Source organism: Lolium rigidum, chromosome 2 (assembly GCF_022539505.1).
Source record: "Lolium rigidum isolate FL_2022 chromosome 2, APGP_CSIRO_Lrig_0.1, whole genome shotgun sequence".
Taxonomy (NCBI): domain Eukaryota; kingdom Viridiplantae; phylum Streptophyta; class Magnoliopsida; order Poales; family Poaceae; genus Lolium; species Lolium rigidum.
This window is the reverse complement of record NC_061509.1, coordinates 36,968,242-36,980,746: the sequence shown is the minus strand read 5'-3', so window position 1 is coordinate 36,980,746 and position 12,505 is coordinate 36,968,242. Positions and strand designations below refer to the sequence as shown.

Below are 12,505 nucleotides of genomic sequence, written 5' to 3'. Positions count from 1 at the left end.
GGTCGAAGCGAACGGACGCGCACGACCATTTTAATTGTCCGAATCCGTCGACCCGTCGGAGATGCCCTTAGTTCACATTCTAATTCTAGGGTTGTACACGTGTGAGTTTGATCAATGTAAAAGGACCTGCCTGGCAAAGTGGTAAGTTTCACGTGGTGTTTTTTTTTTTCCAGAAAAAGTCACCATTTGCGGAGGCGGCGGACGAGAAGTCGTCGCGCCGTCGTTCCACGCGGTGAGTTTGGTCAAAATGACGCAGATGATTTCCGGCTCAAAATCCCCTTTCTTCTTCTTCGTCCTCTATCTCTCTCTAAAACAATCATCTTTCTTCACCGAGCTTCTCTCCCCCAAACCTCAGGTGCGGCGACAGGAACGGCGCGCGGCGGCGTCGCCCTCCTCTCCTTCTCACTTTTCTCATCCAGATCCGCTGGTGGGGGGAACAGGGGGGCAGCCTGCTCCGGCTACGAAGGTCAAGAGGCCGGCGCGCCGCCCCTCCTCAGCCAGCGAGTTTCTTGGCTAGGTCGCGCCGCCGAATCCACCTGCAGCCTCCAGCCCACCCCCTCCTCTCTGGTTCGCAGAGAGAGCGACCAAACAGTGGGCGGCGCGCGCGGCAGATCGAGATGGGAAGGACAGAGGGCTGCAGCAGCTGCGATCCGCCTTCGCTAGCTCGATTGGAAAGCTCGATCGGCATGCCATCAGAAGCCGTCAGTGTGACGACGGGGGCGCTGAACCCGCTCATCGGCAAGCTCACCAAGCTGCTCAGCGGCGACGAGTGCAAGAATCTCTCCTTGGTGAGGGAGCAGGCCTCCTTTCTCAAGGACGAGCTCAGCGCCATCAAACCTCTCCTCGACAACATGGAACAGCTCAACGACGCCTCGGCCAGGAACTGGAGGGGCCGTGTCAGGGAGACATCCTACGACATGGAGAACTGCATCCACGACTTCGTGCATAACACTTCCGGCGCCTCCGATGCAGAGACCACCAGCTTCGTCGAGGAGATGGCTAGCCGTATGGAGGACCTAAAGGTGGTTCTCACGGCGGAGGCAGACTCGAGCCGCGAGATGTGCAAGCTTGATGCTGGTGATGGCATCGATTATTCTAGTCATGCTCATGTGGTTGTGGTGGATTCCTCCCCACTCTCGGCGATCTACAACAAGGACCTCGTGGGGCTCGATGGCCCAAGAGAAGAGCTTGTTGGTTGGTTGACGGATCCGCAACCAAAACTCAAGGTGGTTTCCATCGTGGGGTCCGCAGGTTCGGGCAAAACCACGCTTGCCATGCAGGTGTATACCGAGATTGAAGCTCAGTTTGATCGCACCACGTTTGTTTCTGCCTCTCGAAGACCTGATGTTGAAAGCCTTCTCGGTGGCCTACTTCTCAATCTTGGGACGTTAGAGTTTCCTCGTACTCTCGAGCTGCACGAAATCATCGACCGCCTAAGAGAAGACCTCGAAGATAAGAGGTACGATGTTTTCCTTCACTTCTCACTAATATGTTTGCGTTGTTTAGTTCCGAGTAGTTCTGTGATTTGCGAGAAGTTCATCGTCCAATAGCTTTTGCATGGTTTGGTATGATTTTATAGTAGTTATACTCACGAGTCATAATGAAAAAGATATTTTACTAAATCTTGTGAAGCATTTTGGCTATGGAAAATTTGTGCTAGCTTGTAAACACTCCTGTTATGATTGAAGCTATAGGATAAACATAAGCCGAATGCTGATTCGGGCACATTTACTAGACAAGAATCTAGTAAACAGTCTATGCCGTGTGTCTCAACTTTGCTTTTTCATGTAGTGGAGACACGTTGAACAACATTTTTCTGTGATGTTGAGAATCGATCCGTATCAACTGCCTTTCTCCGTGTAGTTGAGTATTTCCGTGCGGCTAAAACTTTGCTAAGTTGAGTCGTGTTCTAACTGCGTTTTTGTATACCAGTTAAGAAGCTAGGAAACAACTACTGTGGAGTCTCTCCAAAACATTTGGCGTAGTCATATGCGGCTGAAACATCCTTCATATTCACCTAAAGAAGATTATAGGGTGTTAGGGTAATGTTCCACTGGGCATTTACGATCAACCTATAGACAATTTTTCTTGACACTTTTGCTATGGTGACTTTCCTTTTGGTGCTTACTGTAATTGAAGAACTTTAATAATGATGATGATATTACTAAATGACACTGCTACGTTACGATCATATAAGGCCTTATTTGTGACTTTTCTTGTAAGTTTGAAACAAATGTGTTGACTTTCTTTATTATGTTTCTTTTCCTTTGTTTTTGTTTTGAAGGTTTCATATGTACCTGATAATCGCATACTGATATAATGTTGAAATAACTCATGCAAATATTGCAATAGGTACTTAATTTTAATTGATGACCTATGGGATCAATCAGCATGGAATATAATGAGATGTGCCTTTCACGAAAATAGCAATGGAAGTAGAATGATTGTAACCACACGATTGGATGATGTAGCTGTCAATGCATGTCACAATGACCATGCCTGCATTTACATAATGAAGCACCTTGAAGAGCAAGACTCAAGAAGATTATTTTTTAACAGAGTATTTGGATCTAATAATGTCTGCCCACCACAGTTTCAATATATTTCAGCTGAAATTCTCAAGAAGTGTGGTGGATTGCCTCTTGCAATTATCACCATAGCTGGCATATTAGCTAGCACTGAGGCAAGATCCTTAAATGAATGGGAGAGCATAAAGAATGTTCTTGGTGCCATGTCTGCCACAAAACCCACTTTGGAAGAGATGATGGGTATATTAAACCTTAGCTACATGCATCTTCCAGTTTATCTCCGGCCATGTCTTTTGTACCTTGCCATGTATCCGAAGACCGTGAGATCCGGAGAGATGACTTGGTTAAGCAATGGATAGCTGAAGGCTTTATTTGCAGTATGTCTGGTGTAGATTTGTACGATGTGGCAGAAAGTTATTTCAATGATCTTATCAATAGAAGTCTGATTCAGCCCGAAATAACAGAATATGGGGAGGTACTTTCTTGCAGATTACATGGCATGGTGCTTGATTTGATCCTAAGCAAGTGTATCGAAGATAATTTTATAAGTGTAGCACATAACTATGATGACATGGAAAGATTGAATAGTTTCGAGCACAAGATTCGTCGATTATCCACTGAAATCATGTGCGGAATCGGAGACCGTTTCTACTAGCATGTCACAAGTTAGATCATGTGCGTCTGTTCGGCCTGTCGAGGTACACACCTCCTCTTTCGGACTTTAAGTACCTCCAAATGCTTATGTTCAATTTTCCATTTGGATGGGAGTGGGATGCGACAGTTGACCTCACGGCTATTGCCCATTTGTTTCTACTGAGGTATTTGAAGGTTTTAGCACTATCAGCACGCGTAGCGCTCCCTACTGAAATTAAAGGGCTTGTGCATTTGGAAACTCTGGAGTTAGATTGCCATCTCACGAAAAGCTTTCCATCAGATATAACTCACTTGGTCAACTTGTTGCATTTGATACTTCCAGATGATACAATGCTACCTAAAGGGATCCAGAACATGAAATCGGTCCGCACCCTGCATTGTTCTGTTATGTCAGAGGGTTCACTGGAGGATATCAAAGGCCTTAGCGAGCTGACCAATCTGAAGGAATTGGAATTAAGCACGCCTTACGGCCAGTGCTTGACAGTTGAGGGTGTCGACACTTTGATTTCCTCTATTGGATTGGTTCAAGACCTCAAGCATCTGATGCTTGATTGCGTTATTGAATGCGATGGCTATGAGAGGCTGTCAGACTCATTATCTGATCCTCCTCCATGTCTCGAGTACCTCGATCTGGAGACATGGAAGTTCGATGAGAGTCCCCAGATGGATTGGTGAGCTAAGTCACCTCCGTTTCCTCCATTTGTTTGTCTTGCACCTGTCGAATGATGAGCTTTGTGTTCTTGGAGAGCTTCCCTCCCTCATGTCTGCAATGTTACACGTGTCAGAAGTATGCGAAAATAAGGTTGTGGTTGGCACTGGATTATTCCCGGTTCTTGAGGTCTTTTGGTTCCGGTCCAATGAAGATGTCAATGCGTACCTTAGCTTTGAGGCAGGAGCTATGCCCAAGCTACAGAAGCTCAAACTGGGATTCGGCTGGAAAGAGTGGAGAGGTGCTACACCGGTTGGCATGGAGTGTCTACCTTGCCTCCGGGACATCCATGTGTGGCTCCGTGACACCATCCTCGAGTCAAGCAAACATGAGAAAGAAGTACGCGCTGATGTCGAGTCTGCTTTCAAGTGCACCGTACGTCGGTATCCAAAACGTCCCTCCGTTACAGTTGATTAGTCCTCCGTGCATTCTATCGATCTGCCTCTCCTCTGTAAGTTAATAGTTGCCCTGCTAACCTTGTTGTTTTAGTTTATTTGGTTTTCCTATCGCTTCAATTGTGTATTTGATCTCTTGAGCATTGTAAACATACACTTTACGTCTGTTTAATAATCAATATCTCTCGGTAGCATAACCTTTTTACAAATGATCTCGGTAGAGTTTAGTTTGTGACGTGTTTAATTATGGAGGAACCGTATAGAGGTGTCTGCGACGAATGTCCTTGATTGTAAGCGCATGGCATCTGTATTCTGGGTTCAAGATTGGCTGATACTTTCCTAGTTATCCTTTACAATCTGGGTATATAAATGGTTTTGTCTCCGGTTTATTTACATAAATCTTCTGAGTTGACAGATTGCTTCAAACTCGATCAGAAGTATGACATTGTGAGCTAGTACAACATATGTATACTGTCCGACATACATATGGGCTGTCCTTTTTGGTAGGCTAGCTCTGATGCTGAGGTTCTGTTTCTATATGAATTCACGTCGTCTGCTGCGGGTCCAGAGGTTGGAGCAAACAGTATAAAAATGGCAACAATTTCAATCGCTTTGAAAAATGAACACTAGTATTACTTGTAGGTCTGTTGAACAATCTCGTAGCCGTTGTGTTTAGGTTTCAGTCCCTTGTGTTTAGGTTTCAGTTTCGTCAGTTAAATCATATCTTCAGTTCCGTCGGTCAAAACAGAGCAGGAGCCCAGGACTTACGTGCAGTGAGCGTGATCGGGTCTGTGGGATCGTGACACAAAGCTCGGCCATGGCCATGGCCACGATGTTGTGTCCCTTCCTCTGAATAAAAGGAGAAGCAGAACACAAAACCTCTGTGTTCGTGAGATCAATCGAGTCAACGTGGTCGAGAGCTGAAAAGGACGTTGCTAGAGCTGCAGCAAATGTCTTGCCGAATACTCCATCGGCACGTTTCTGGTTACTCCTCCCCTGTCAGAACGAAACCATTGACAATACCCAAAACTTTTCTAATGAATTTTGATTGTTGCCGCGCGCGTGCCACAGTTGAACAATGGGATTCCGAAATTTTAAAGAATGGAACTGGAGCGAATTTTTTGGATGATTATTACATGAGAACAGATGGTTTATCACACATAAGTAACTGGTAGATGGGTATTTTGACTAGAATACTTACCGTTAACCCCGAGATAGAACAATACAGTGGCCCCTGCTCCCGCTCCAGCGTGGAGTAGTCATGGTTCGCCTCCGACCTCCGTGAGCCTTCCTGCAGTTTCACTGAAATTGACATTGGACAGATGCAAATAGGGCCTAATTCTGGACTTGGGATGAAGAAATAAGCTGGACTCTTACACCCCATAATTACTCTCACGCTATTTTGAGCACAGTACACACTGGATATCCATGTGCATCCAGTATGCACTAGATAGCCAGGGTGCAGTTTTGCAATTTCATTTTATGTGTATCTGACGGAGCAATCACTCTCTGAAATAAAGCATGATGTCACTTTAAATCCAATGGAAGTAACCATCTATCTCGTGTGGGGGAAGTAAATGAGTACTGAAATAATCGATGTGTCAGAAAGCAGGAGTTGAACAATTCTACAAAGAAATATGTCATCCCGGAGATCTCCAAACAAGTTTCCTATAGTGAAGTCATACTCAGACAGAGCACGCTGGTAAGGAAACATAATTAGAAAAAAAACAAATATTTAAAGAAAACTTGTAATCAGAACACAAAAGTTAGAGCATTGTAATTCAATTTTGTCCCATGGTTGATAGATGCACGAGGGGATCACCTTCTCCATGCATGGCCTCAGCCAAGGACTCTATAATTCAGGAATAGAATATCTTCAGTTTCAGCCCACAGTTCAAAATAGTAACTGTTGACGGTTTAGAATAGATTCAGTTCACAGATTAATTAGCAATAGTTTCAGGCCACAGCTACTTCAGTAAACTGATTGTTAGAGTACAGCAGTTTCAGTCAACAGCTCCAAAAAAAAAATCGAAATGGGGATTGCCCCAGCCTCTGCATCAATCGATGCACACAACTTACTTTATTACAAAGTCAACAACTCCAATTACCATGATCTAACTACTAACATGAAATGGTTGTTCAAAGAACGCAAATGTGGCACTAGGCAGTTTGTTAGCATTACCGCGGGTACTCTACAAAGATTCTACTGTAAAATGGAATACAAGTGCATCTGGGAACAAACCGAGAACAAGAGTAATTACTAGAACCAAAGCTTTATTATCAACAAGTTACAAACTAACTACAAATGGTGACACCTAATGGTGAGTTAATTACTATCAGGAAATGCAAGTATAAAGTAGTATCAGGAAATGCAAGGACTTAGCGGGTTCATTTTTAAAAAAATGTGTGAACTCGTTTTACAAATCATGACAGTGCAAGCAAGAACCAATAAACCCAATGTTGTGCGAGGTGGTACCTTCTTCGCTGCAGTCTGCTCGAAGATGTTGTCCATCTGCCGGCAGTACACCATGATGTGACCAACTGCTCTTCTTGATCATCCTCCCTGCCACCCTTGCCATCTTGATCATGTCGCTGGGCTCTGCCAAGCATAAATGAATCAGACAAGCGAAACCGAAAAATAAAAGGCAACACCTATTATTAGCTTAAAGAAGCAACATAATGATATATGCCAACATCTATTATCCACTCGGATCTTAATTAAAGGCACATGGAACAATCAATGATATGGCAACGCCAGGAAACTTGTAAGGAGACACCACAATGTACTACCGGCGCTGAGAGTTCATCATATGATCATAAAATCAGTACTGCACAATGCAAAACATACCAGTTTGTACCAAGCAAGCTGACAAACTGACAATGCTATCAAGTATCAAACCTCTAAAAAGATTCATAAACAAACAGAGTTAAGTTTTCCACAAGTTCACCTTGCAATAGTCCCCAATCTAAACGATCGGACTAACACCGAGTCTAAACAAGCAAATAGTATATTCAGTTTTTATAATTTACTTCGTAAAATGCAATGATACTTTGTGAAAGAAATTGCATGACACCACCGATTCTTATGTTTCGAAGTCTATATGTTTCATGCATAACTCTTTGTGAAAGAAAAACGAATGTTTCATTATGAAAAGAAAGCAACAATACTGGGAAACAAAGGAGCTAAATAGAAGTTCATTACATCCTATATATTACAGAAATTGAATATACTCCCGCAGATCATATAAAACCCTATATATTTAATAGGACATGACTAAATAAACAAATTTTCTACCTCCAATACGCTAAGTGCACCGCTGAATTAAAACCATAGCTCAATAAAACAAAAGGTCATCACAACTTTCTTCCCCAACCTACTGAAATAATTCCTCCAACAGCTGATGCAAGATGTTCTTTAGGTACTTATCAACCTACTTACCATGCACAACAACACAAGCAATACATGCGAAGTGGGCGCAATTACTATCAACGTTCAGGTTTTAGCGCAATGTCAGCTACTAGAACTTTGAACCTTGAAAAACTAATCCATAGTTTAGATAATTTCCTACTTTACGTAAGGCATTATAGGAATCTTGTTGCATAAAAAATATGGTTTGACACCATACATGTGGACAAGCATCGGGCACCGAAACATTTTGCATCGGCGTCTACTGGTCTTTACCTCGGTGTCATTATAGTCATCATCTTGGTCGGACTCATGACCCAAGCTCATGTGTTGTCATCTTCACTATTACCATTGTTTGCTTCACATGGGTCAAGCTAGGAAACTCTTAACCTGCACAATAGAACAGAATGTTTGAAAGTCAATATTCGGATCGAAATGCAATCAAATTAATTAGGGATGAAGCTGCAAGTGGTACAAGTAACGTAAAAGTGCTTATGTATTCGGGAACATTTTCGAGAGGACATCCAATGCATGTGTATAGGCTTTTAGCAAATTAAACGCACCCTCAAGATGAATTGGTAAGAAAACAAAGTGGGAGTGCTAGTGTTCACTACATGTTATAAGCACCATCTACAAATCTAGGGTCCAGTGAATAGATTGGGGATAGTTCGTGGACTCACCGTAGCTCAAACACACTGTTATGTACTTGGAGCGTGATGATATGATTATCAATTAGTACTCCAAGTTCAAGGTGCTCTCTCGATCGTGCTGATAGCCGTCGTCACTAATCCTGGTATCCTGGACAAGGTGCATGTCGTACGGATGGTGAAAGCTGACCAGGCCTAGGTTGGAGCATCTTGTACGGATCCGTACCCACGAAGCTTCCATGCGGTACGGTAGATAGTCAAAGATTCTCGGTTGAGTATGTACGCTAGCGTCCAAGTGCACCGGCCAACACCGTTGACTACACGTGAGTTGTTGCCCTCAATTTCTATGCATGTCATCCATCGAGCGAGTAAATTACATGGAGGTACAAGTCAAGTTGTTGATGGCAACGTTTTTTCCTCTGCGGATGGTAGCGTCGTCTATCTTGCACATGCAAACTGAAGGAGATATGCCCTAGAGGCAATAATAAAGTGGTTATTATTTATATCTTTATGTTTATGATAAATGTTTATATATCATGCTAGAATTGTATTAACCGAAACATTAGTACATGTGTGATATGTAGACAACAAGAAGTCCCTAGTATGCCTCTTAAACTAGCTTGTTGATTAATGGATGATTAGTTTCATAATCATGAACATTGGATGTTATTAATAACAAGGTTATATCATTATATGAATGATGTAATGGACACACCCAATTAAGCGTAGCATAAGATCTCGTCATTAAGTTATTTGCTATAAGCTTTCGATACATAGTTACCTAGTCCTTATGACCATGAGATCATGTAAATCACTTATACCTGGAAAGGTACTTTGATTACACCAAACACCACTGCGTAAATGGGTGGCTATAAAGGTGGGATTAAGTATCCGGAAAGTATGAGTTGAGGCATATGGATCAATAGTGGGATTTGTCCATCCCGATGACGGATAGATATACTCTGGGCCCTCTCGGTGGAATGTCGTCTAATGTCTTGCAAGCATATGAATGAGTTCATAAGAGACCACATACCACGGTACGAGTAAAAGAGTACTTGTCAGGAGACGAGGTTGAACAAGGTATAGAGTGATACAGAAGATCAAACCTCGGACAAGTAAAATATCGCGAGACAAAGGGAATTGGTAATGTATGTGAATGGTTCATTCGATCACTAAAGTCATCGTTGAATATGTGGGAGCCATTATGGATCTCCAGATCCCGCTATTGGTTATTGGTCGGAGTGAGTACTCAACCATGTCCGCATAGTTCTCGAACCGTAGGGTGACACACTTAAAGTTGGATGTTGAAATGGTAGTTCTTGAATATGGAATGAAGTTGGAATATTTGTTCGGAGTCCGGATGTGATCCCGGACATCACGAGGAGTCCCGGAATGGTCCGGAGAATAAGATTCATATATAGGATGTCATTTTATGTGAATAAAATGTCGCGGAAGGTTCTATGGAAGGTTCTAGAAGGTTCTAGAAAAGTCCGGAAGAAACCACCAAGGAAGGTGGAGTCCACAAGGGACTCCACCCCCATGGCCGGCCAACCCTAGTGGGGGAGGAGTCCCAAGTGGACTCCCCTTAGGGGCCGGCCACCCCCACATGGGAGGTGGGAATCCCACCTTTGGGTGGGAGTCCTAGTTGGGCTAGGATTGCCCCCTCCTATGGAAGGATTTGGTTCGGGTCTTATTCGAAGACTTGGACACCACCTCTTGGGGTTCCACCTATATAATGAGGGACAAGGGGGAGGGGCCGGCCACCTAAAACACCACCAAGGTGGCCGCACCCCTATAGTGGCCGGCGCCCCCTCTCCCCAAACCCTAGCCGCCTCGCTCCTCCACTTCCCGCACGCTTAGCGAAGCTCCGCCGGACTTCTCCACCACCACCGACACCACGCCGTCGTGCTGTCGGATTCAAGAGGAGCTACTACTTCCGCTGCCCGCTGGAACGGGGAGGTGGACGTCGTCTTCATCAACAACCGAACGTGTGACCGAGTACGGAGGTGCTGCCCGTTCGTGGCGCCGGAACCGATCGTGATCAAGATCTTCTACGCGCTTTTGCAAGCGGCAAGTGAACGTCTACCGCAGCAACAAGAGCCTCATCTTGTAGGCTTTGGAATCTCTTCAAGGGTGAGACTCGATACCCCCTCGTTGCTACCGTCTTCTAGATTGCATCTTGGCTTGGATTGCGTGTTCGCGGTAGGAAAATTTTTGTTTTCTATGCTACGTTATCCTACGAGTGGTATCGGAGCCGTGTCTATGCATAGATGGTTGCACGAGTAGAACACAATGGTTTGTGGGCGTTGATGCTCTTGTTATCTTTAGTTGAGTACTTTGCATCTTTATGGCATAGTGGGATGAAGCGGCTCGGACTAACTTTACATGACCGCGTTCATGAGACTTGTTCCTCGTTCGACATGCAACTTGTATTGCATAAGAGGCTTTGCGGGTGTCTGTCTCTCCTACTATAGTAAAGATTCAATTTACTCTTCTATTGACAACATTAGTATCAACGTTGTGGTTCATGTTCGTAGGTAGATTAGATCTATATCGAAAAACCCTAAACCACGTAAAATATGCAAACCAAATTAGAGAGCGTCTAACTTGTTTTTGCAGGGTTTGGTGATGTGATATGGCCATAATGTGATGATGAATATGTATGAGATGATCATTATTGTATTGTGGCAACCGGCGGGAGCCTTATGGTTGTCTTTAAATTTCATGTTGAGTAGTATTTCAAAGTAGTTGTAATAGTTGCTACATGGAGGACAATCATGAAGACGGCGCCATTGACCTTGGTGCTTCGCCGACGATGATGGAGATCATGCCCGAAGATGATGGAGATCATGTCCGTGCTTTGGAGATGAAGATCAAAGGCGCAAAGACAAAAGGGCCATATCATATCACATATGAACCGCATGTGATGTTAATCCTTTTATGCATCTTATTTTGCTTAGATCGCGACGGTAGCATTATAAGATGATCCCTCACTAAAATCTCAAGATAATAAAGTGTTCATCCTTAGTAGCACCGTTATCAAGTCTTGTCGTTTCGAAGCATCTCGTGATGATCGGGTGTGATAGATTCAATAAGTACATACAAACGGGTGCAAGACAGTTTTGCACATGCGAGATACTAAGGTGGCCTTGACGAGCCTAGCATGTACGGACATGGTCTCGGAACACATGATACCGAAAGGTAGAGCATGAATCATATGGTTGATATGATGAACACTTTGAGTGTTCGCCAAAGAAATCACACCTTTTCTCGTGATGATCGGGTTTTGGTGCGGTGGATTTGGTTCGTGTGATCACTAAGACAATGCGAGGGATATTGTTTTGAGTGGGAGTTCATCTAGTTTTTTAATTATGTAGAATTAAAATTTGAACTCAATTTGTCATAAACTTAGTCTAAACTATTGCAAATATATGTTGTAGAGATGGCGTCCCCAATCAATTTTAACCGGTTCCTAGAGAAAGAAAAGCTTAAGAGCAACGGTAGCAACTTCACCGAGCTGGTTCCGTCATGTGAGGATCTTCCTCTCGGCGGAAATCCGCAATATGTGCTTGATGCACCGCTAGGTGACCCTCCTGCGAAGCTGAAACCGATGAAGTAAAAGCTGTTTACGCGACTCGGAAAACTCGGTACTCTCAAGTTCGAGTGTGCCATCTTATGCGGTCCGGAATCCGATCTTCAAAAACGTTTTGAGCACCACGATCCTCATGAGTTGATGAAAGAGTTGAAGACTATTTTTGAGACTCATGCGGCCGTGGAATGCTATGAAGCATCGAAACAATTTTTCAAGTTGTATGATGGAAGAAGGCAGCTCCGTTAGTGAGCACATGCTCGCCATGACCGGGCATGCGAAGAAACTCGGTGACTTGGGAATAGTGATTCCTAACAGACCGGGGATTAATCGTGTCCTTCAATCACCGCCACCAAGTTACAAGAACTTTGTGATGAACTACAATATGCGAGAACATGAACAAGGAGTTACACGAACTCTTTGGCATGCTAAAAGCTGCTGAGATTGAGATCAAGAAAGAGCACCAAGTGTTGATGGTCAACAAGACCACCGGTTTCAAGAAACGAGGGCAAGTCTAAGGGAAAATTCAAGAAGGGTGGCAAGAAAGCTGCCACGCCTCCTGTGAAACCTAAGAACG

At 43.8% G+C, this 12,505-nt stretch overlaps 1 pseudogene; it reads left to right on the top strand.

The window, feature by feature from the left end:
• The first annotated feature begins 686 nt into the window (after positions 1-686).
• Positions 687-4,503, top strand: LOC124691582 (annotated as a pseudogene).
• The last annotated feature ends 8,002 nt before the right edge of the window (positions 4,504-12,505 follow it).